Raw genomic sequence first — 25,230 nt, forward strand, 5'->3', positions numbered from 1 at the left:
ATACAAAGTTAGCCGGGCATGATGGCAGACACATGTAATCCCAGCTACTAGGGAGGCTGAAGAAGGAGAATTGCGTGAACCCGGGGGGTGGAGGTTGCAGTGAGCCGAGATCATGGCATTGCACTCCAGCTTGGGCGACAGAGCAAGACTCTGTCACAAAAAAAAAAAAAAGTACTCCTTCCTCAATACTCCAAAATTACTATATTTTAACTTTCTTATTGATCTTAGTGTAGCATAGGAAAAGTATAGCCTTTAGAATCTGTTAGACCTGGGGTTTGCTCCTGGCTTTAACATTAACTACTGTGTGGCCTTAGATAAATCAGCTTCTCTGACTCCGTTTTCTCTTTGCTAAAAGTAGAGAAACAATTTCTACCTTTTAAGGATCTTGTGAGGTTTAGAAGTAATTGATGTTTAAAGGGCTTGCCACATGCTCAATGCCAATTGCTCAATGAAGAGAAAATATTATTTCAACCTTGTATTGTATAATCCATGTAGACATTTTATCTTCTTCTCTTCTCTCCTCTTCTGGCCTATAATGAAGGAACCCTGCCTACTGTGTCAGCAATGCTCACATTGCCCATAAAGAGCAAATGTTCAACACATTTGAAAAGATGTATGAATAAAAGATAAAATAAATTTCTCAATGTTGGTGGCAGAGAAAAAATACCATACAAAGTCTCTGCATCTCATGTGAGTACTTGAAAATTATTCTCCGAAGGTGAATCATGTAAGTGCCTCTCTGCTAGAGGACCATTCAGCCTTCCTGTTACTGCACAAAAACATAGAACTGAATGGCACCGTTCACTCACACTGCTGTAAGAACAAGCACACATTAGCACAATTTTAACTGGCACGAATTGGTTGTTATTCACCAGATTGTGACCAATTTAGATTAGGTCTGCTCTTAAATACTGTAGTGGTTTAGCTTATGAAATAATATAGGTGATGGTATCTATATGAAGAACATTCTTTCCATTTAGATCAGATGTTGGAGGCTAGAAGCTGATCAATTGTCTTAACTACTTACAAGGCCAAGTTAGAACTGTAAAGGTAAGTTTCCCTTTTTGCATGCAAAGTTCTTGCCTTTAAATTTCCTGATGTAGTAAAGTGTCAACAATGCATAATAACCATCCTCCAAGACTTTATTAAAATCTTGACCTTTGCTTCAAAGCTTCTGTTTGGAAGAAGAAAAGCGAGGAAAGAAAAGTAGGTCCTTTCTAACAGCCTCCAGGAGCTTTAGGCCATAGGCCAGGAAGACAGGCTGTCTTTTGGAAAACATGCCTTTGCCTGTCACCTTCATTGATATTGCCCTGTGGTGGCACTGGAGGAGCATCACCAGGAAGTCAAACATTAAAGGAGAAGCAACTCAGAGAATAGGATTCTGATTCTACGACTACAAGTATCTACTGACCTCTGAGAACTGCAGAACTCTCAGAACATATTAACTTTATCCAAAGCCCTGCACTAAGCAATTTGACCAAACTCTAGCATCACTTCTGGCAGCATGAGGCCATGTCCCTAGGACAACCCCAGCTTGCCATTAAAATGCCTGCTTGAGAAAGCTCAGCTCTCCTAGGAGGTTGCTGTTTGCTCTAGCCAATACCTGATGATAGGCTCTTGACCTCCCCTTCTTAGAGAATCCACTTAGAAAGGCTTACTTTTGTGAATGTTTATATTTTACAACTCAGTAGTGTCTCTCTCAAGGACCTGTGCACCATTCCTTTAAATGTACTAATCGGGAAGGATAGGGCCTGTGTCTCCCAATCTCTGTGGGAGAACAGAATCCTAACTTCGATAACTGCTACCCAGCAGACACAGCACAGCTAATCATTTGCACCGATCAAACCCTTAGTAATATTTCACTTCTCAGGCTCTACTGAGATCCTGCTCTGCTACCTCCCGCATTCCCCATTTAAAAGGCCAACAACCTCTACACAAATAGGAATGAAGCTCAGCTCTTTCCTCTGCTATCAGTAGTTACTAAATAAAATTTGTTTTCGTGGCTTTAACTAATGCCCGGCAGTGTTTCTCTCTGACACCTGCACATGGGAGTTGTGCCCTGTGATGGGAGTCAGCTTCATCCCTATGCAGATAAATAGAGTTTGGAGGGGATCCAGAAGTTCCCCTTTCCCCTCTTTTCTTTCAGGACTGCATGTAACCCAGGTAGTGAGGCTGAGGGATAGAAATGAGTGAAGCTGGCTAGGTGCGGTGGCTCATGCCTGTAATCCCAGGACTTTGGGAAGCCGAGGTGGGTGAATCACCTATGTCAGGAATTCAAGAGCAACCTGGCCAGCATGGTGAAACCCCTAAACCCTAAACCCCTATTTTAGTCTCTACTAAAAACAGAAAAATTAGCTGGGAGTGGTTGTGGGCACCTGTAGTCCCAGGTACTCTGGAGGCTGAGGGAGGAGAATCGCTTGAACCCGGGAGGCTCAGGTTTCAGTGAGCCAAGATCACACCACTGCACTCCAGCCTGGGCGACAGAGCAAGACTCAGTCAAAAAAAAAAAAAAAAAAAAAAGGCGAAAAAGAAAAGAAATGAGTGAAGCCTCCCACTGCACAGTCAAATTTCCAATTTCCTCTTCCAAACGACTTGAATTTCAATAGTTGGGTATATGTGTTTGAACAAATTAGCATATCTCTCCAACAAGGTAGAGTTGAGCTCTTAGTAATCAACACCTTATCATAACTGTTTAATCTGCTTATTTTCCTACACCTAGCAGAATCAAACCGAAGGAAGAGAGGCTTTTATCAGAAACAGATGCAATAAAAAGGAAGAGGGATACCTGACTTGGAAATCCGGGGCACCACAGAGGAAGTGGGGGCAGGTATAACAGAGCGCTGCAAGGGGAAATGTGGACAGTCAGAGAATAGGTACAGGGGTCAGCTGGGGATGGAGGAAAAAAGAGCTGAGGGGCATAAAAGGTGGAAACAAAAAAGAGTTTGGAAGGTGATATAATTACTTTTTCCTTTTTCCACCTTTTTTTTTCTCTTGGCTCCTGCCCTTCACCTTCCTTCCAAAAGCTCGAAATAAAATGTCTCTACGACATGCTTTCTTTACTCTGTACCCAGCCAAATATATATATATATATAATTTGTGTATAGATAGATAGATAGATAGTGTATATAGTATATACAAATATAAATATATAGTATATATAAATATGTGTTTATATATAGTATATATTATATATTTATATAAATATATAATATATAGTATATGTAATATATGCTATATATAGAATATATATTTATATTTGTATATGTACAAATATATAGTATATATAATATATAAAATAGATATTTATATAATATAGCATATATAGTATATATAGTATATACTATATAAAAATATATTATATATACTATATAAATATATAAACAATATATATATTTATATTTGTATATATATACAAGTTATATCTATCTATCTATCTATCTGGCATTTTAGCTTTGTCTTCCAATTATTCTGGTCTCCCCAAAAAAGGTAAATCAAAGGAAGAGGACAATATATCAGTCATTTAAAATCTTTGTATCAAAGTTTAACCATGAGAGTTTTGGACTGAATTTGTAACTCAACAAAAGTTTATTAAATGAGTACAATGTGCAAAATATTGTCTGCTTGCCAGGGAAACATTATATTACCCTCCTAGAGTTAGCATTCTAGTGAAAGAAGCATTCAATGAGTAAATTAATTAAAATGTTACATAATGTATTATTTGCCTTGGTTGTCAGGAAAGGCTTTGTTGGGAAGGTAAAATTGGAGCAGGGACATTAATGAAGATGTGGGTAAGAGGAGAGAGTAAGGAACAGGGGAGCAGCAGTCCAGCAAGGGGGAACAGCAAATGCAAACACCCTACTATGGGAACATGTTAGTGTGTTTGGTCAACAGCAAGGAGCATGCTATGGGAGATTTAAAGAAGCAAATCAGTGCTGGATCATGTAGGGCCACACAAGGACTTTTAGGCCATAATGACTATGGAGATTTATCTGATCATGATGAGAAATCACTGAGTATTTGAAAGCAGAGTGTGACATATTTCTTGTAAAAGAATAATGAATATTTATATTGCATTTGTACATGCCAATCCCTGTTCCAAGTGTTTTACTTATATAATCTCATTTAATTTAAAAACAGCACTGTAATGTATATTATTGTCATTATTATTCACATTTCTCAGAGAATAAAACTGTGAAAAAAAATTGAGTAACTTGATCATATTATGTTAACTTGAACCCAGGTAGTCTGGCTTCAGATTCCTTGATCTCAGTCACTAGCCTGTATTTATTTTATTTTCATTTATAAGGGTCTCTGAAGTAAGGGCAATAGACTCTTTGGGTAAGAGTTTAAGCAGGGATGCCAGTGAGGGGAGAGATGACAATGACCTGAACCATGGTGGTTGTGATGGAGAAGAGGAATAGTGTGGTTGGATTTTAGATGTGTTTTGAATGTAGAGGAAGCAGAAGGTTTGTGGATATAGTGTATACAGACAACGAGAGAGTGATAAGTCCAACTTTTTGACCTGAGCAACTGGGTAAAAGATAGTGTTTCTTACAAAGCTCTGGTTTGGTGTGGGGTGGAAATAGAGTTTGAATTTGAACATGTAAAATTTGAGGTGTATTTAAAACATCCAAGAAGGAGATATGAAGGAGGCAATATGGTATACAGAGTCTGTGGTTTGGGCTGTAGATTCATATTTGCAAGTCATTATCATATTGATATTTCAGAAGGCTATGTGTCTGTCTGAGTTCCCCTGGGTAGAGAATACAAACACTCCAAGGATTGAGCTCTAGGACACTGTAACCTTCAGAGATCATGAAGAGGTAGAGGATTCGATAAGAATCTGATAAGGAACAGTAGATGAAATACGCAGAAAACAAAGAGTCAAGTATGAGAGAGTGTGAAAGAGCAAAAAACTAACTGTGTCTAATGCTGCTAATGTATTAACATGTACAATGAAGACAGAGAATTGACCACCACATTTGGCTAAGTGAAGATCATTACAGATACTGACTATGTAGTGGTAGAGACAAAAGTCTCAATGGATTGGGTTTAAGAGACTAGTAAACTCCTGATGCCTCTTATAGCTATAGCAAGATAATTAAAAATAACCTTAAAAAAAAAAAGGTGAAGGATAAAAGCTGGGAGAAGAAGAGAATAATAACGCCTTTCCAAATACTTCAATCAATTGCAAAATACTGTATTGTGCGTCTTCTACACATCCAGCAGTATTAGTCACTAACATCAATGAATTTGTAGCTTCATTTATTCATTTAGGCAACTGTTATTCATCAAGTGTTTAGTAGGTGATGGATATTTAGTGGATATGGCTTTAAAATATTTTTCTCAATTGTTAGAATAACTTTTTTTCATTTTTAATTATTATGGGTACATAATAGGTGTATATATGTATGGGTGACATGTGAGGTTTTGATACATGCATACAATGTGTAATTATCACATCAGGGTAATGACAACAGGGTATCCATCACCTTGACTATTTGTCATTTCTTTGAGGAACATTCCAATTTCACTCTTTTACTTATTTTAAAATGCATAATTAATTATTGTTGACTGCAGTCACTCTGTTGTGCTATCAAATGCTAGGTCTTATTCATTCCAGCTAATTATATTTTTGCAACCGTTAACCATCCCCCCTTCCCCACAACTGCCTTGCCTCTGCTACTCTTCCCAGCCTCTGGTAACCATCATTCTACTCTTATATCTCAGTTCAATTGTTTTAATGTTTAGCTCCCACGTGTGAGTGAGAATTTGCAAAATTTGTCTTTCTGTGCTTGGTCTATTTCACTTAAATGTAAAAGAAAAAGAAATGTTTATATTTCCATAATCCTAATATATCAACATTTTTTTTACATTCCTTTCAATTGGTGTTCATCTCTCCACAACTTTTACTCAACCTTGTTATTTTGTAAGCCTTGTTCTTTGTAGACATATTTCCATAACATGATAGTTACGACACAAATATTTTCTTCTGTGAGTAGACAGCATTCATTAACTAATCATTTTCATTTCCAACCATTTATATTGTGTTCAAACGACAATATACTATGAATATTTGTCTATATGATTATTCGTCTTAATGTTATCTTCCTTAAGCTGTGAGTAGCCCTTCAATGTCCAGGACTACATCTGGTTCAATTTTGAATTACTAGTATCTGTTTGGCTTCTAGGTAGTACATGAGACTGTGTAGCGGCTGCGAGCATGTACGTTGAGTGTCTCTAGTCTCATTTTGCATTCTCCACTTGTAGGCCTGTAGCCTTGGTCAAGTTATTTAAAATCCCTTTATCTCCTTTGTAAACTGGAGATGATAATAGCACCCTCTAGGTTGTATTGACGGTTACATGAATTAATATACACAAAGTCCTTATGATTGTGCCTTTTTATTTTGTAAGCACTGTGTAAATCCTTAAGTGATATATATATATATATAAAGTCTATGCCCAGAATATGTTTAAGGAACGAATAATAAATAGGAAAAAGTTTCATTGTTGCTTCATACAGGTAACATTTGAAATTCTTTTGGATTGTTTTCTCTTTGGTTCAGTAACAATGTTGTGAGCAGGTGCTGGATCTCAGGTATCCAGGGATAAATACAAATTTTGAGCAATTAATTTTCACAAGTGATATCAAGAAGCAAAGTATCATAAACATTTCTATGGCTCCAATTACACTGATATTTCACGTTGGGAACTGAAGCTCCGCCAGGGCAGGGGCAGTCTCTGCGTTTTGTATTGCTGTGCATCTTTAGCGGCACGGGCATCTGATGGTTTCATTTCCTTCCCACTCACCTGCGCCCTGTTCTTATTTCGCATCTTTTGTCTCCTTTTCCTTAAATGCTTTCTCTGAATCTTGATTCTTGAAAATAAATTAGTAAGATTCAGTTAGGTAGCTATAGGAGGGGGAGAAAAGGAGAGGTGATGAGCAAGGTATGTGCGAAGACTCGTCAGTGTGGTAGGTGGCTTTGGTTAGGGAGTTTCAGAAATGGGGACAGGTCATGAATGGCCTTGCCAGTCAGGAAGAATCATGATGGACTAGCAGTAGGAACACAGCAGAAGGTGCCTGAACAAGAGAGATGACTTAATGAAAGCCTTTATAATGCTTCTCGGGATATATTACAGACTACCATCTAGAGTGGCAGAGGGCAGCTGAAGGAATGCTCTTGCAAAAACTTGGGGAAATGGAAATGAATGAAGGCAAATATTTGTTTTGAGATTTTTTCCTTCCTTGTAAACCTATTAGTTCTTTTACTCATTCACTATACATGCACTGAGTGCCTACTTTGTGCCAGGCACTGTGCTAGGCAATGGGTATATTACCAGTGGACAATATAGATTTAGTCTTGCTGTCATGTGCTGCTGCTTGCTCATATGAATGTCAGTTCAAGACAGCAAGAGCTCAGGACTGCGGAGATCGCATACATCCTAGCGCGCTCTGTGCCGGCGGCACAGGGTGGTTGCGAAAATCCTGTAGTCTGAATCGATTCAAGGCCTTGCAGCATGATTGCTAAATACGTCGAGACAGGAAGAAAGGGCAGGGTGGCACCGATCTCAACTGCCAGAGCACGATCTTGCAATGAGCACATGTGTGCGCCTCGGTGTGTAGTGAGGGGCGTAGCTTCCCACAGCGCCTGGCAGCGTGCCAAGCTGCGCTGCAGGACTAACCCTCTCCTTTCCCAGCGCGCTCAAGCCCGCACAGGCGGTGGCAGGGAGCCGAAGGGGCCGAGCGCAGCCTTGCATCCGTCTGCAGGCGGGCGCGGCGCAGCTCCTCCTCGCGGCGGGCGGGACCGTCCAGGGCGCCGCCCCGCGGCCGCAGCTCCTGCAAGCCCAGAGCTCGGATGGATCGCGAGCCAAGGCGGCGGGTGGAGCCTGAGCCGTGAGGCCGTGGCCAATCGCGCCGCTCCGGGGGAGGAGCCCCAAAGGGGGAAAAGAAAGTGCGGCGGAAAGTAAGAGGCTCACTGGGGAAGACCGCCGGAATCCAGGTCTCCGGGGTCCGCTTTGGCCAGAGGCGCGGAAAGAAGCAGTGCCCGGCGACACTGCACCCATCCCGGCTGCTTTTGCTGCGCCCGCTCAGCTTCCCAAGAAAGGTGAGTCTCGCGCCGCCGTGAGGGCTCAGAAGTCACCGAGCCGCAGAATCTCAGGGCAGATGGATTCTTAGAGATCTTATCGTTAAACCCTCCTACTTTACAGAGGAGGAAACTGAGGCACAGAACGAGGCAGCGGCTGGGATAGGTCATATTGCTAGTCAGGGCTGTAGCCCGGATTCGAACCCAAACGTTCAGAGACCTATCTTTGCTTTGCAGGGATTTAAGTAACGCAGTTGTGGGACGTCTGCTCGTTGCCGCCCCCATCCTCAGCCCTTTGAGGGATCTACCCTTGTTTTCCTCCTCACCGCCCCCTCCCCGCTACCACCCCCCGCCCCCATCTCCGCCTTGGTTTCTCCAGACCGCTGCTGGAAGCTCTGAGGATAGAAGGAAGCGGTGTGTCCCAGCATGCTCGCTCGGTATCACGTCGCTCTCAGTCCAGAGCTGTGACAGCCTGGGAAAATGCTGCTTGCAGCCTCACTCCCTCTTCCCCTGACCTGCTTTCTCAGAAAGATGCCCCTGCCCAGGGTGTCCTACCAGCTTCTGGAGGAGCACTGGGAGGGAGGAGGGAGGCCCGGGCGCCAGTGACCTCCTATGGTACTGTTTCTTCCCAGCCCCGGAGGAAGCGGAGCTAGTGGCCCTGTGGGGTACAGGGTGCTCCTCACTTGGGAAGAACTGACTTCATGGAACCGTAGAGTCCCTTCCCTCTTCTAAATATTGGGAGGGAACAAGGAAGCTGGGTTAAACAGAAAATCACAAACATAAAAGCAAACTTCTGCCGTTTCCTTGAAGAGCTAGCCCTCAGCCTGTCTTCCTTCCACCTTCTGGTTGTGAGATTGTGAACCAGGGCGCCGCGCGAAGCATTTTGCTGCTCTGCTGTACAGATCCCTGGTTTAGCTACTGGATGAGAAAGAGGACTTGGCTTTGACTCCAGCTCTGCCATGTATTAGCTGTGTGAACTTGGGCAAATTATCCCACCTTTCTGATATTGGGTTTTTCTTTTCTTTTTTTCTTCCTTTCTTTTCTTTCAGCCGCAAAATGGAGATTTATAATGGTCACAATGAACCCTTTGGGTAGTTGGGAGGATGAAATGGGATGATTCAAGTAGCATGTTTAGCACAGTGCCTGGCCTGGCATCTGGTTGGTTTAAAACTGATGGCAACTATTTTAAATATCATTACATAGTAACCTTGCAGACAGTGGGTTTTCAGAAAGGTGATTTCATACTACCTTAGAGAGGAGTTTAAAAAAAATCTGTAAATGTGGTGACTTTCTTCTTTTGAATTTGAGCAGCTCTTTTATGAGAATAATTTTCTGAATGTTGTCCATGTGTGATGTGGGTCATGGGTGCTTAGCTCGAAATGTAAAATTGATGTTTCTCGGTGATGTGAATTTCCTACTAGTTTTTAGGTCAAACTTCAGCCCTGATCTGAGACATCATTTATTGACAGAGAGGGTCTTGACATGGATGAGAGGCAGAAAGACGAGAAGAGAAAGTTGGAAGTTGCAGCTATGTTACAGATTGTTCTAAGCCTTCTATCCGCGCTCTCTTAGGTCAGCCGAACAACCTTTTTCATCTAGTATCAGAAAACAACCGAATTCTCATACATTTCTTTTGGATTGTACAGAGATGCTGCTAAATGCAGACCCTTCTGGACACAAACTTGCCTTACTTAAACAGGAACACACAGACATTCGCAAGCCCACACTAGTCTTCCTGTATTATTGGTCTTTTAAAATTAAATGGATTCCCTCCTACACTCTTACCCTACTCATGACAATTGATTTTATTCTGATGGACTTCATGCAATGATTTACTACTGTCTACTGGCTTTGCCATGACTCCTTAAATTGAGTGTCCAGCATTTGTAGTTAGCTGCCTCCTTCACAGTCCATAGCATTTGTATGCAGTATTGATAAGTGCTTGAGAACAGGATGTGATACATCTTGATGGAAGATAAGAGTCCAGTGGTGCCCACTTAGGTACCTCCCGCACCAAGCATTAGTAAAGGATGGGATCACCTGCTTCCATCAGCTTGTTCCCTGTACATACATTGGGGTGAGCTGGCTGGGATACTTCTGAATGTGTGCCTGAGAGACAGGGGCCTTGTGGGGGAAAAGGAAAATGTTCAAAATAAGGTCAGATCATGAGGATGGAAGGGAAATTAAAAGCTAATCCCCTTGGTTCTGATTCTTCAAAGAAAGGTTGATCAGTTATACCCATATCTTTATATAGATTATTACTTGTTATCAAAACCATATATATGTGTAGAACTTTAAAATTTCTAAAGTGCATTCTGCGTATGTGATACTCCTTGTTACTCTCAATAGCCCTGGGAGGACATGAAAAGAATATTAATAGAGGAAGGAGCCCAGGTTTTGTGGTCAGACCTACTTGATTTCAAATTCCAGCCCTCATGCCTGAGTAGTTCGGTGATATTGAGCAGTTTATTTAATCGTTTAAAGTTTGTTTTATCCAGTTCTAAAATGGAAAGAAAATGCTTAGCTTAAAAATCTGTATAAAGAATAAATGCAATAGAATAGTGTCAAGTACATGTAGTGAATAGGTGCTCATTAAATGATATCTCTTCTTAGCTAGTCTCAATTTATTGAGAACATATCTGGAATGAGACTCAGAGAAATGAAAAGTTGCTAGAGGTCATGTGCTAGTATGTTTTAACTCTGGGAATACAGTTCACACCTTTTCATATCTAGTTTAGGGCATTTCCCATCACACTCTGTTTCCTCACCAATGAGATATTAACAGTTTACTTCAGTTATAAAGTTGACCTTATTTGTCTGGTTATTTCAGGATATCATTTTTGTTGAAAAGTGGGTATTTCCTTGCCAAGAGAACAATCCTTAAGCACAGTTCTGTAGAGTTTAGTGGGGCCGACTATCATAAAAGGGTATTTAAAGCAATGGTCTCTAAGACAACCTTCCTACTCTTCTGTGTTTGATGTAATACACCTTTGATTCCTAAGAGAAAGGGTACTAACTAAGAAGACAAAGTACAGAATGATGTCGCTCTTTTCTTCCTGTTGTAAGTGGTTTCTTCCCTCTGCCATCCTCATGCTAGTTCAAAGGCTAGGAAGAAGATTGAACAATGAATGTCATGAGTGTCCATAGCATTATTCAACTTTTTTTTTTTTTTGACAATTTTGTGGGTACTGAGTAGAGTAAACAGAACAGTGTGCAAAGGTGGCATTTGCAGAAAGAGACCACTGCTTCCTGGTGGTGCTGATGACTTGTCTGGAGTTTCAGTCCTCCTTGTGGAAAGTGATGGCTGCAGGCACATGTAGGAAGATGAAGGGATCTGTTTCTGGCCCAAGCAGTGGGGCTATTCATCTACTGAGACTTCTTGTAGGCTGTTAGATCCCTCTTGTTTGTAGCAAGCACATAGCCTTGCAAACGCAGTTGTAGAAGAAACTTTTTGCTCTTTGCTTTTGGCATTTTGGAGCAAATGTTTGCTCCCATAGGTAAGCAGTTAACATCATCTTACCTGGCACAGTTAGGAAAGCAGAATGTGGCTTGAGGAAATCAGAGGACGTAGAAAAAACAAAGATTATCTCCAGCCTATACACAGCTTCATTTGTTGATCAACTTCATCAGGCTTTTGCTGGTGACACAGATGTAGGATCTGGTGAGTCACTGTTGCCTTACCCATGAAATATTAAAGAGAGCCACCTACTGTGCTCTTTGCCCATTTTGGAAATTGTTCTGTGTAGGAAAAAAAAAAAAAAAAAAAGAAGAAGAAGAAAAGAAAAAAGAAGAAACACCAAAGAACAGGAAGGTTACAGAACATTTGGTAAGTGATATTTTGGTAGATAAATTCAGGTTAGCCATTCATTTGCTGCTTTTTTTTTTTTTTTTTTTTTTTTAAACTAGAATGGATGGTTTACACTGATAGGGTTGTTAGGAGACATCCCTTTGGTCTGACTGTATTCTAACTCTCTCTAGCAGCTGTGGTAGTGTGGATTTTGAGAGTCTGGCTGAAATCTGAGGCAAGTTATTCTATGATGATCTTTTGGCTCCGCAGCTAGGAAATAGGGACACTGATGCCTGCTTAGAAGCTTAACTCCCTATTTGTTTCAGCATCTTATTCATAGAAAACATTTAATAAACACTGATTCTGTCTTCTGCCAACAACTCCTTCAATGTATTAGTCTGTTAAATTATGATCATCAAAATTTAACAGCCACTCTTTACTTGTCTCCATGATTATTTGTGCTGAGTGTCTTAAATATATCATCTCATTCAATCCTCACAATAATCCTGCGTGTTTTTTTTTTTTAGGAAACTGAGGCTCATAGAGTTACGTAGCATGGCCTATGTATTAGTCTGCATTCATGCTGCTGATAAAGACATACCCAAGACTGGGCAATTTGTAAAAGAAAGAGGTTCACTGGCCTTATAGTTCCACATGGCTGGGGAGGCCTGACAATCATGGCGGAAGGCAAGGAGGAGCAAGTCACATCTTACGTGGATGGTAGCAGGCCAAAAAAGAGAACTTGTGCAGAGGAACTCTCGTTTTTAAAACCATCTGATCTTGTGAGAACCATTCACTATCACGAGAATAGCACAGGACAGACCTACCCCACATGATTCAATCATCTCCCACTGGGTCCCTCCCATACCATGTGGTACTTAAGGGAGCTACAAGATGAGATTTGGGTGGGGACACAGACCCAAACCATATCAGCCTATTTAACAGCACAAAGCAAGACATGATGCTGAGACTCATCTATGCATTTTATTCTACAGTTAGGAAAAACTTCCAGTTGTCCCACCTCTGGACTAGAACTGAGGACTTAGACTAAAACGAATGACCTATCCAACCACCATCCTACATCCTCATCCTGGTACTACCTTGCCTGTGACTGAGAAATATCTTTACCTTTGGACCTAACATGTGGGAGAGCTCAACTCGATGATCTCTAAATTTCTTTTGCTATAATGCATTGTGTATCTTTAAGATTTCTTTCAACTTTGAGATTCTGTAATCACATCTGTTTGCAAAAGTTAAAGCTAAAACGGAGAAGGGGGAGTAAAAAGAAAATGCTCTTATTGTTTTATTCCCTGGAGATGTATTTTTCTGAACAAACAAAGATGGTCAAGAGAAGTCAGCATTTCATCAGCACATGCATTTTTGTGATTTCATTTAAACACAAAAATAACTCTCAGATATATATTATTATTTGCCTTTTACAAATGAAAGAACTGAGGCTCAGAGAGACTTACAGACTTGCCCAAGTTTTCCCAATTAGTAAAGATTGGAACCTGTGTGTGTCTGAGTGCAAATCCTTTTGTTCCACTACAGCATATTTACTAGATACCACACCATGAAATCTGGAAACTTATATAACCAGATTTGTGAATGCCCCCTCTCTGTATTCTCACACCATACTACCTCAGCTTCTGTCTTCTCCTCTTCTTTTACTCTTTCCTTTCCAAACATACTGCTCCAATCCTTTCTTGATTTTCTCCAGCTCACAAAACCCCTTTAAATGCATATAACATCTTCTATCTCTATTGTGATTTTTTTTTTTTTTTTTTACTGTGGTCCAGGAATTTGTAATTTGTGCCTTTGTTTTTGTTCATCTCCATTGGGCACAGGGCAGAATAAGCCATGCCATCAGCTGAGAGACTTACAAATGTCTCTATCTATCTAATCTGTGTGTCAGTCATCTTTCTATCTAGCTCTATTTATTAGTGAAATTAAAGAAAGATAAAGCATTTTAAGCCCCTAGCTCTTACTAGCTGGCACCTAGAAGGGACTTGGTAAATATTCATTCCTTCCTCATCATTCAGCACTGCTGTTTACCCAAATCATTACTCATTTAATGAATCTCAGATGGAGAGGGGGAGTATGTTGAGTAGATGCCCCAGCTGGTCGAAGAGAATGTGCCACAGTTTGGCAAACAATTGGGATGGTAAAGGATAGGAAATGAATGTGATATTTACCTTAAAATATCAGCTGAGAATATGGTTTATTCTGCCCTGTGCCTAGCACAGTAACTCATATGTAAAAAGGGCAAAATTGAATGATATGATGATGGGTTCATATGTCAGTAGGTCCAAAACTGACTTTCTGGATTTCTCATGCTTTATCAATAATATTAGTTATGCCAAAGTTTGCCTCTACAGGCTAGTAAAGTAGTTTTAGTTTCATTTAATTTTGTGGTCACAAAATCAGACAATGATAAGGAGTCGTCGGCTCCAAGAAGGTCAGACATTACTAGCTTAATGATGGGAAAACCTGTTTCTGTCCTAATCATAAAGGGCGTTTTGCAGAAAACACAGTGAAGGATGATGCTGAAGTGCATTTTTGCATATATTGACAGCAAGACCAGTGTCAAGTGTCATACATAAATTGCCAGAGAGAAAGTAGGAAGTTTCCATTGAAGTGGGCAGCTGCAACGAGCTTCGATCTCAAGATTTCTAAAAGCATTGAAGAATTTATATCAGTTCAACTATTATTTGATATAATTGGCATCAGTTGAACATAAGAACAGGTAACCTTTTATGTCTAGTTTATATCCAGCAGATGCTTGTGATTTCTACCTTTCTGGCATAAAAGTCCTCATGATTACACTGGCTTCCTCCTCTGCCAATCAATGCTAATGGCAACAGAAATGAGAAGCAGTCGTTTTATAAGCATTATGTCTGGAAATGTTCCTTTCGTTGATAGCAGTTTATTAAAGCCAGTATGGTTAGATGCTCTGGCAACTTAAAATTGTGTTTGCTTAATATAGTGGACATTGACGTCAGACTTACCTGCCTGGGTTTGACTTTGGCCGAATTATTTGGTCTCTCTTTGCCTTATTTTTATGATCTGTAAAAATGGGGATAATAAAACCCATCTTGTCAGGCTTTTGGTAAGTGTCAATCATATGCCATGACATTTGTTAACAGCCTTGTGCATAGGGATTTTAACCTCTATTACAATTAACAACAGCAATGAGAATGGTTCCATTGCATGCCCAGATGGATACTAAGTTAGAAAAAGAAAGGTCCAGGTTTAAATAATACAGTTTTTGTTTATATAGAACTTTAAGTCTTCAACATGCTTGTTATTGTATATACAAATGTATACACATATAACATTTTGCTTTTTACAATAATTCTGAGGTAATCAGGGCAGGTGTTGCTAATGTTTTACATCCTGGGTCTCAAAGGGGCTACATATTTACTATGGCCAAGCAGCTAATAAATAGTAGAACCGGGACTTGGACCCTAGTTTTCTAATTCCAGGATTATGTTTTTTTTTTCCTCAATCAACCGTGGTCCTGGTTAGTTGCTTTTCCTTCTCCAGACTCCTTGCTTTCACCCTGAAAATGAGGAATTTGGAAAATATTATGTCTAAGGTAGAGTGTTTTATAAATCTCTGACTGTAGAACAATGTCTTAGGAGGTATCTCATTGGCCTCAGTGAGAATTACAACTGAGTACTGCACTGAGAGTCAGTTCCATAAAGACCCCTTTATGTCCTTAAGGATATGATTCTACCACATTACTCTGACCTGCAGACCATTCCCCATCTGCCCCATCCCCTTCAGGACCCAGGTTTGGGGATGGGAAGAAAAAGTAGATGACTCGGTTAGGCACATGGGCATTTAATATTTGGGAAATGAAAATAGAACCTTTCTTTAAAAAAAAGCAAGTTTTGTATCACCATTAATCTCCATAGTTTTCTACAACAAAATAAAGGATAAAATGTTTGGCTTTAATTTGGATTCTAGCATTATGAGTACACATTTTCTGCTTTCTTCTTTTGAGCGTTTAGTGCCCACAGAAGAAGCTTCGCTCTCATTAAAATGTGAGTTCTTTCTGTTTATAGAAATGATGGAGACTTGAGAATGGTAATACACACTAAATAGCACTTTTCTGGAAGATTATACTTCAGTTTCCCAATTACAGAGTGAGACAGTGGTGGGGGCAGCAGATTGAATGGAGAGAGTAGATAGTAAGAAGTAGGCTGGCTTCAGAATCAGGGCTGGGTTTGAATTCTAGGTACTGCATGCTTAGCCTGTCCAGACTTAGTTTTCTCACGTAAAATGGTAATAAACGTGTCCTTCCTTCCTTCCTTCCTTCCTTCCTTCCTTCCTTCCTTCCTTCCTTCCTTCCTTCCTTCCTTCCTTCCCTCCCTCCCTCCCTCCCTCCCTCCCTCCCTCCCTCTTCCTTCTTTTCTCTTCCTTCCTTCCTATTCTCTCTCTCTCTCTCTCTCTCGATCTCTCTCTTTCTCTCTCTCTATCTCTATTTATTAGTAAGGTTCAAGTAAGATAAAATATATTAAGTCCCTAGCTCTTAATAGCTGGCACCTAGAAGGCACTCAGTAAATATTCGTTCCTTCCTCTTCATTCAGCACTGCTGTTTACCCAAAGCCTCTCTCATTTGATGAATCTCAGATGGAGAGGGGGAGTATATCAAGTATATGCCCCAGCTGGTCTGAGAGAATGTGCCACAATTTGGCAAACAATTGGGATGGCAAAGGATAGGAAATGAATGTAATATTTACCTTAAAATATCTCAGAATCTTTCATGTGTAGGAGGAATTAGACCAGTGATAAATTGCAGTGCATAGATCCTTTACATCAGAATCATGTGGATAGCTTCTGAAATCAGCGGATATCTAGGATTTCTGCACTGAAATCTAAGAATCACTGGATTAGAATTTTCAATACTGAGAGGCAGGATATTGTGGGGGTTTGAATTTGGGTTCAAATTCTGCTCCCTCAATGTAAACCTAATGAAGTTATTTAACGTTTCTATGTTATTCATTGAGTTGTGGGGAGAAGTAATTTAATATATATAATATATGAAGTGCCTAAAATACAGTTTTACTGTATAAGCCAGTCTTTGAACTACCTTTCATGACTTTGTTTAACTTATATTTTATTTCTTCTCTGACTGAATGTCCTAGATAGCTACATGGCTAACTCTTTCATTTGCTTAAAGTCTTTGTTCACTATCTTCTCAGAGAAGGCTACTTGGATTGTTTGAATTTGCATGGTTTGGGGTAGGGGAAGCAAGAATAGGGCTGCTTGCTCTCTGAAATCCTGATCTCTCTTACCATACTTTTGTTTTTCCTTTATTCTGTGGCATTTGTTACCTTATAAGCTTACACATACTATTTTATTGTTTAGTCTATTTTTAAAATTTAACTTTTATTTTAAGTTCAGGGGTACATGTGCAGGTTTGTTACATAGGTAACCGTGTACCGTGGGGATTTGTTGTACAGATTATTTCATCGCCCAGGTATTAAGCCCAGTACCTATTAGTAATTTTTCCTGATTCTCTCCCTCCTCCCACCTACCACCCTCCAGTGGGCCCCAGTGGGTGTTGTTTTCCTTTATGTGTTCATGTGTTCTCATGTAGCGCCCAATTCTAAGTGAGAACATGCAGGATTAGGTTTTCTGTTCTCGTGTTAGTTTGCTAAGGATAATGGTCTCCGGCTCTCTCCAGGTTTCTATAAAGGATATAATCTCATTCCCTTTTATGGCTACATAGTATTCCATGGTGTATATGTACCATATTTTCTTTATCCAGTCTACCACTGACGGGCATTTAGGTTGATTCCATGTCTTTGCTATTGTGAATAGTGCTCAGTGAACATACACATGCATGTGTCTTTATAATACAATAATTTATATTCCTTTGGGTGTATACCCAGTAATGAGATTGCTGGGTTGAGTGGTATTTCTCTTTTTAGTTCTTTGAGGAATTGTCACATTGTCTTCCAGAATGGTTGAACTACTTTGCACTCCCACCGATAGTGATCCTTTTTCTCTGCAACCTGGCCAGCATCTGTTATTTTTTGCTTTTTAATAATAGCCATTCGGACTGGTGTGTGGTGGTATCTCATTGTAGTTTTGATTTGCATTTCTCTAATGATTAGTGATGTTGGGCTTTTATTCATATGCTTGCTGGTTTCATGTATGTCTTTTGAAAAGCATCTGTTCATGTCCTTTGCCCATTTTTTTTTAAAATGGGTTGTTTTTTCTTGTAAATTTGTTTTAAGTTCCTTCTAGATGCTGGATATTAGACCTTTGTCACATGCATAGTTTGCAAAATTTTTCTCCCATTCTGTAGGTTTTCTGTTTGCTCTGTTAATCATTTCTTTTGTTGTGCACAAGCTCTTTAATTAGATCTCATTTGTCAGTATTTGCTTTTGTTGCAACTGCTTTTGGTGTCTTTATTATGAAAAATCTTTGCCCATTCCTCTGTCCAGAATGGCATTGCCTAGGTTGTCTTCCAGGGTTTTAAATCTTTAATCCATCTTGAGTTAATTTTTATATATGGTGTAAGGAAGGGGTTCGATTTCAATCTTCTTCATATGGCTAGCCAGTTACCCCAGCATTATTTATTGCATAGGCAATCCTTTCCTCATTTCTTATTTTTTATTTCACCTCCAATAGATTATAAAGTCCACAAGGACAGGGACACTTGATTTGCTCATTGCTGTATCCCAAGTGCCTAGAATAGTTTCTAGCAAAAAGCAAATGGCCAATAAGGAGGCAATGATAAATAAAGAAGTGTATGGATAGATGTTAGTGTGATTGTTTGTCCTCAAGAACTAGAAAGAGATAGAACTGGATAAGACAGTAAATTATACATGTAATATTGAAATAAAATTTGACATATATATACGCTCAGATACACACACATATATACACACACACATACATATACATATGTATATGTACGTAAGTATGTATATTTGAAGTGTTGAGTATATATTTAAATATTGAAGTAATACTTTATGTCTATGTACATATATATGCATGTGTACGTGTATATATGTGTATGTAAAAATGAGTATAAGTATATATTTATCTGTATATTTAGGAGTTTTTCAAAGCTACCTGAGGAAACAGAGGTGTTGAAGTGTTTACTTGTTAGGTTGCTACAGCGATAGGGAGAAAGACAAAAATATGTACATATGAGTAAAGAGACAACAGACAAATAAGAAATACAAGTGATTTCAGGACAAGAAATGAAAGGCTAAGATTACAACAGCAGCCAACATTGGAGGGACGTAGAAGGGGGACAGTTTTTGAGTACAGTAGTCAGAGAAGCAATCTCCAAGAAACTGACATTTGAACTAAGACAGAAGCCTGAGAAGGACCTAGGATAGGCCTGAGGTCATCACTGAGGTGGGGGGCCAAGTAAGAGGCAGTGAAGAGCTGGAAATAAGGTTCTAAGGTGGGCAAGGGCTAGGTCAGACTGGTCCTGCAGGCTATGGTGAGGAGTCAGGATTTTACACAAAGTGTAGCAGGAAGTCACTGAAAAGACAGAAGCAGGATGATGACCAGGTCAAAGATATTTAGAGCCTTAAAAAGAGAGTGAGGGAAAATGGAAGGCCTTATTTATAAGATGAGAAGACCAACTGCTCTGATTTCATCCTGTAGGCTGCTGTGAACAGATGAGAAAGACAATTTGGTTTCATTGATGTTTCATTCGTAGCCTCTCGTTCCCATTAGAATGTTTCAAAGGGGAAAACAAAAACCCAGCTAAAATAGGGAAAACCTATATATGTATATGTGGCTTTGCTTTTTCTCAAATGACACCATTCTTATTTCCAAATGCATTAAGTAATGGATGGAAATGTATGCACTATTGCTCAATTCAATTCAGCTGGAAATTTTACAGTTCTTGTGTAGGTGTTTTATGTAATCAATTCCCAAAAACATTGAACCTAGAGCTATTTCCTTATGAAACTTCAGCTACCAGTTTCTTGAATCTGTTGTAGTGAAGAGTAAGCATGTGAAAGGCAAATTTAATTCCATACAAGATCAATTTCTTCTTTCTGACTCTACAAGTTTAACTCTTCAAGAAGCAGCTTACAGGTCATCTCTTCCGTGATGTGTTTACTGGGCACATGCACATATAATCTCATACATGCCTCTTCATAATGTGAGTTTAAAATAGCTTGGTAACATGCCAGACTGTATTTTAAATTTTCTATAAATAATTTCTTTTTGAAGTCTCGGGATAACCGTACGTGGCAGGTGAAGTTATAATCACTATTTTACACAAGACAAAACTGAGACCTAGAGTCACAGAGTTGATCAGTGGTAGAGTCAATATTGGAAATTGAGCAAGCTTAATCATTATACTATTCTGCCCTTTGATTGTAAACAGTAAACCTGCAACTTCATTTACCTCTATTTGTCCCACTCACTTTGTGGTATCTTATATGAAGGAATAGTTCGTAAGTGTATTGAATCAGTGAATTAATTCAGGACCTCTTCTTTCAAGTATCATTTCATTAGCAGATAGTGATAAAAACGTGGGTTTTAGACCCAGACAACTTAGGCAGGCAGAAGGTACTCACTACCTCTGTGATATGGTAAAATTACTAACATCTGTAAACCTGTTTCTTCATCTATGTTGTTGTCACAAACATAGGGCTGTTGTGAGGATTACATGAAGTATGCATGTAAAGCACTTAGCACAGTGCCTGGGACATAATTAGAGCTAAGTCTATCTGAACTGTTTTTATTATTTTTTGAACTAAAATAACCTCCCTAAACATGATTATAATTAGGTACCAGGCAGGTTTTTAGTTGTGCTTGTTTTATTAACTTTCTTTTAAAAATCAAAGCCAAAGATTCAATCATATAATCAGTGATGTTAATTTTGTTCCAGGGCTCATTCTGGCACCCTCCCCTCAGCAGGGTATGCAGTGTGGATTCTGAAGGGCCCTCTTATAGGAAGGAAGGCCAGTTCTGGAGAACAATATGAGAGCAAAAGGTGCTGTGTGACCACCCTTTTCCCTTCATACATCTGACATAGCTACAGGCAGCACTTCCAACCTTGCCTGTCTATCTCCCCAGCCTGGATCTACCTTGCTGGAAAGCTACTTTGTATTCCAGTGATGATCCCAGAGCATTTTGGGTGACAAGGGAAAAACAGCAGAAGACAAAGTTTTGCCCCAGATAACACTTAATAAGGTTAATTTACAGAACTTGCTGGAGGTTTAGGACCTAATATTGATCCTGCGCCTCTTGTGTGCCAGGAGCTGTGCTGAGTGTTTTAGTTTCACTATCTCATTCAATCTTTACTGCAGTCATATACAAATTTTAAATTTGAGTCGTAAACCAAATTTACAATTGAAACATAAAAATAAAAAGTCACATGCTTGACATGCTTGCCTCTGTGTGTGTTTCGCGAGGCTGTGGTGATAAAATCAAATATGTCTTGTGTTTTGCCACATTTTTCTTTGAAAGCAAATTGTGCAGGGTTGCACACCTTTGGAGTCTCCAGGGACCTCGCCTGCCGTGAAGACACGTTTGGCAGAGAAATGAGGCAAAGGTTGCCTGTGGAAGGCAGGAAGCTTCATTCCAGTTGACAGTTTACTTTGACCTGGAAGAAGCTGGTGACAATGAGCTGAGTTCTGTTTTGTGGATTACATTTGTTTGCTTCTTTGTAGGTACCCAATATGGTGCTTATTTCCTTTTTTTTTTTTTTTGCTTTTGTTCTTCTTATGGCATGTTTAAAAGGTGTAACTTTTATCCTTCTGCATTTTCCAAGTAAAGTTCCGATGTTTCGATGTTCCTGACACTATTTGATAAAGTATTTTAAGGAAAGGTCTGCACACCCATACACACACATACACGAGAATGGTGCCTGATTCATAATTGACACTCACTGTATATTTGCTGAATGAATGCATGAGAAAATAAATGCGTCTCCCTTTTCATCTTTCTCTCTCTGAGAATGGGAATTGCTGCAGGATTTTTTTAAATGGCAAGTTTCAATATATACCTTTCTTCTTACATTTTTGCTTTAAGAATCATTTCAGAAGGAGATTATTCTAAAATATGGAGCATTACTTAATCTTAGTTATGCAGGACAGCTAATTGGAGTGGACTGTAATTCCTGTGGAATTTATTGAGGTGAGATCATTTACTCGTATACTAAATGGTCCCAGACTGATATACTGTTAAATTTGTGTAGTGTGATTTTCGTAAATTTGCTGGCCTTTCTCGCTCTGGTTGTCTGCTAGTTCTCGTTGCTTTCGGCACATCTGGCTCTCCATTCCCCATACAATTGACAGTTTCTGCTTTACTGTAGACTAGGAAGCTGGGTAATGAATCTGTTGGACTGGGTATATAATAAGAATACATAGCTTTGAATGTGGACTAGAGAAACTCTTTTCCAAGGTAAGGAAGTTAAAAGTTATGGCCGCTATAGAAACAGTCTTCATATAAGCGAGGTGATACCACACATAGTAACACTGGGTTTCAGTTGCCTGTGTTAATAAAACGGGAGTCTTGGTAGGGATAATTCATTTACTCTTTAGGACAATAAACATTTTCTGAGAAACTTCTGTAGGCAAGACACTGGTGAGACACAGAGAATTAAAAAAGCAAATACACAAACACAACTGAAAGATAAAACATACACAGGGGTTTATAATACAATTTATACAGTATTTCAAATAGTATGAGAATACATAATGTCTTTTGAAAAGAAAATAAGGTAATAAAACATTTTGGTATTTCAAAGGAAAGACAATTGTGTCACTCAGGAAGGGCTTTAGAAGGAAGTTGTATTTAAAGTGGATATTGAAGTGATGGGCAGGTCGGACATAGAGAGATTGGTGAGGAGAAGCGGTAAATCAGTTATGGTCTGATAGGGGTAAGTGAATGATATGGATTGTGCGATTTATCAGAGAGAGTTACAATTGTGGGAGAAACTGGGCAACTGAAGGCCTAGGGTAGGATATTTGGGAGATCAGAGAACAGTTAAATCCTCAGAAGGCACTGGTTAGGAAGCCTGTTGAAGTCTGTTGCCTCTGCCTGTGGTAGGCAGACAGTCAGAAGTGAAATCTGAATGTGACATGGAAGAGGATGGATTGGAGCCCCTGAGTCTCTAGTTTGATGATATAGGTGTTCTGCAGAAGAGACTGGTGCCATTAGCCATGGAATTTCACATCTGCCTGGCTTCAGACTTGGAGGAGTTTATAGGGAAGATCTAGCAGGAATTGAAAGAGCAGTGGGCAGCCAGGCGCAGTGGCTCATGCCTGTAATCCCGGCACTTTGGGAGGGCTGAGGCGGGCAGATCATGAGGTCAGTAGTTCGAGACCAGCCTGATCAAGAGACCAGCTTGGCCAACATGGTGAAACCTCTTCTCTACTAAAAATACAAAAATGGCTGGGCGTGGTGGCTCACGCCTGTAATCCCAGCACTTTGGGAGGCCGAGGCGGGCAGATCACAAGGTCAAGAGATTAAGACCACCTGGTCACCATGGTGAAACCCCATCTCTACTAAAAATACAACAATTAGCTGGGCGTGGTGGCGGGGGCCTGTAGTCCCAGCTCCTTGGGAGGCTGAGGCAGGAGACTCACTTGAACCCGGGAGGCGGAGGCTGCAGTGAGCCGAAGATCGCAGCGCCATTGCACTCCAGCCTGGGCGACAGAGTGAGACTCTGACTCAAAAAAAAAAAAAAAAGAAAGAAAAAGAAAGAGTAGTGGGCATGGCTGCTGCCCCATCTAGGAGGTGAGTCAGTGATCAGCAACATGTGTGAGCTGCAGTACTACCTAGAGGCCTAGGCAGACCCTCTGAATAAAGTTCTCTATGGGCAGCCCTAACTTGGAACCATAGAGAGTAAGGAATTCTAGGAAACATCATTCCAGTTTAACTATTTTGGCACAGTTAAGAAACAGAAGTGACTTTTGTCTTAGAGAAAAGGGAAGATAATGAAAACATAAAGTGAAGGAGGGAAACAGGAACCTTCCCTGGAGAGAGCCCAGTCTGACCGGGAGATGATGTGTGAATACATCGTCATTGAATGCAAGGAGGCACTGTTTCTTGAGGACATTGAATGCTCTGTTAAGAAATTCATACTTAATCCTATAAGACACGGAGACACACTGAATATTCTTGAGTAAGGGAGAGGCATTATCAGATCTGTATTTTAGATCTCGCATTGGGTGTCAATGCTTAGAGAGGGAATAAGTGGGGCAATTAATGAGGATTCTGTTATAATCATGAAGGTGGAAAATTTGCACTCCCAGGACTTTCTTCTGTTCTCACTTAAGGAGGTGACCCAGAGTCATCATAACAGGTTCTGGACCATTCTGGGAATTAAAAATGCTAGTGTACATTGCAAGCCAAAGTGTATTCACCTATGGCTGCTATTGTCAACTCTAATGCTCTTATGGAATGCCTAGATGACTCTTCTTAAAAACTCCGTGGTAAGTTTGCTTCTAGTAGGTGAAGAACAAGGAGAAGCGTACATGCAATTAGAACATCGGCTTAAATGAAATTGGCTTATGCAATCATGTCAGTATCATTTTGAGAGGAGAGATCCTATAAAAACAAATACTTATTACGTAGTAAATTAAGACTTTGGGGCTTTACTGAGTGGTAGCAACAGTATTCCCTTATGTGTATCCAAATGCCCAACAATTTACAAACCACTTACGTGTTCATTATCTCATTTGATTTGATAACCGCTCTGCAAGGTCAGTTTTATCTGAATTATTACAAGTGAAAAAACTGAAGCTCAGAGGTGGTGATGACCATCAAGTGGCCACTTAGCCCCTGATGATTCAAGAGCTCTTTGGTGTTCTGTGTATTCAAAGGGCACCATGCTATTGCTTACCTTCCCATTTCACTCTGTGCACCGCTGCCTGGTAATCTTGGGACGTATCTTTGTTCACGCTGTGTCCATGTTCTAAATCCATTCATGGCTGGGCACTGTGGCTCACACCTGCGATCTTAGCACTTCGGGGAACTGAGGTGGGAGGGTCCCTTGAGCCTGGGAGTTTGAGGTTACAATGAGTCTGGACTGTGCCACTGTACTCTAGCCTGAGTAACAGAGGAAGGACCTGTCTCTAATAATAATAATAATACTTTTAAAAAATCTATCCATCGTTTTTGGACATTCTCACCTTAAAGATCTCTTTCCACCCAAAGAACAGGCTTTTTGTAACCCAGGTGTTCCAATTTCAGCTGTTCTTTTTCCTCACTTTCCTGAAGTATTTTTACTGCCTTTTATCAAAGCACAGAACACCAAACATAGGGTAAAGAGGAAAGGGTTCTTTACAAAAGCATACCTGAGTGGATACCTTAACACCCTCAGGAAATCTGCACATCTTTGAATTAGGTCATTCCATA

The 25,230-nt window shown here is 40.0% G+C and overlaps 1 protein-coding gene across 5 annotated transcripts in view; it reads left to right on the forward strand.

The window, feature by feature from the left end:
* Nucleotides 1-7,935: 7,935 nt before the first annotated feature.
* IL1RAP (interleukin 1 receptor accessory protein) overlaps nucleotides 7,936-25,230 on the forward strand; it is a 147,597-nt gene continuing 130,302 nt past the window's right edge. For all 5 annotated transcript variants that reach the window (XR_004182356.1, XM_031663869.1, XM_031663875.1 and 2 more), the window contains exon 1: nucleotides 7,936-8,105. The gene's annotated coding sequence lies outside the window, so the exon portion shown is untranslated. The remainder of the gene's footprint in view (nucleotides 8,106-25,230) is intronic.

The sequence above is a fragment of the Papio anubis genome, chromosome 2, assembly GCF_008728515.1.
Source record: "Papio anubis isolate 15944 chromosome 2, Panubis1.0, whole genome shotgun sequence".
NCBI classification, from domain to species: domain Eukaryota; kingdom Metazoa; phylum Chordata; class Mammalia; order Primates; family Cercopithecidae; genus Papio; species Papio anubis.